Genomic DNA, 1,566 nt, shown 5'->3' on the forward strand with positions numbered 1-1,566 from the left:
AAGAATATTATTATATAAATATATAATATTATTATATATATAATTATATAATTTTATAAGTATATTAATATTAAGAATTGTCGAATTATTTTGTTTTCAAGTATTTTGATTTTATTTTAATTTGATATTTTATTTCTTTTTAAAATCACTATTGTTTTAATCAAGGATTTTATATACAATTACATAGTGAATTAATGTAATGAATTATAACAATATTATATTATATAAAAATCGATTTATTTTCATTTTTATATTTAGTTAATAAAATAAAATTTAAATAGATGCGTTTAGAATGAAATCAATGTAATATACAATATAATATATTACATTATAATTATACAAAAAAATTCATAATAATTAAGTTAAAATAAATTATATATCTTCCTAAATAGTTAAAAATAGAAAAAAATATTGTCAAATTTAAATGGCATTTAATGAAACATAATTTGGATATATATACACAAAAATAATACACTTTATTATACTTATACATATATAATATAATATATTATGATATATATAAACGATAATTAAATGAAATATATAAAATTAATTGGATCACTAATTCATAATAATATTTGACAAAATAAATATTTCAATATTTTTTATTTGGTTTAAATAAAATAATATTTTAAAGAAATATTTTAAATTTTGATAAATAACATATTTATACAATAAATATTTTAATAATCTGAACTATAAAATAAAATATTTTATTTTTATAATCTAAAATTAAGTATTTTATTTTAATAATATATAATAATTTCATAAAATAAAATATTTTATTCTTGGTTAAAATATTATATTAAATTATATTAGATTATTCCACAAATAATATGGTTTTTTCAATTTTTTTTTTAATCTTGAACTTAATATTTTTATTATTGAAATATTGAAAGAAATAAAGATGGAAATAAGTTAGGAAAAATATTTTTGCAGATAAAAAATCGTCTCATCGCTGTCATTTGTACCATACTTTTATATAATATATATATAAAGAAATAACTTAGCAAATATAATCATTGAAAGTGATTTTGATTGAAAATGATTTCAGTCATTTATATCTTAACAATCCTATTTCAGAAAGGGAACTCAAGAAAATATTAAGAAATACTACTTCAATCCAGAACTTGACAATATTCCGAATGAACTAATTAAAGAATTGACAATTATTGGATACAAAATATTATTCGACTTATGTAATTGCATATAAATTAATAAAATAATTTCTAAAGAATGGAATGAAGCCATAGTTATACCAATATTGAAGTTTGGCAAGCACCTATCCAAGCACTTATCCAAATCTGAAAGTTATAAACCTATTATTCTCACATATAATCTATGCAAAATATTAGAAAAAATTGTGAACTATCTACTTAAATGGTTCCTCGAATATAAGATATAATATAACATAATTATTACTAACAACCAATTTGAATTTCGAAGTAGTCATTCTAGTACATCTCATTTAATTAGTTTAGAAACTTATATATAAGAAACATTTAACAATAAATAGCATGTCTTTGCCATTAGTCTCGATATCGAAAAAGCCTATGACTTAGTTTG

Source organism: Apis dorsata, unplaced genomic scaffold (genome assembly GCF_000469605.1).
Source record: "Apis dorsata unplaced genomic scaffold, Apis dorsata 1.3 scaffold_333, whole genome shotgun sequence".
Taxonomy (NCBI): domain Eukaryota; kingdom Metazoa; phylum Arthropoda; class Insecta; order Hymenoptera; family Apidae; genus Apis; species Apis dorsata.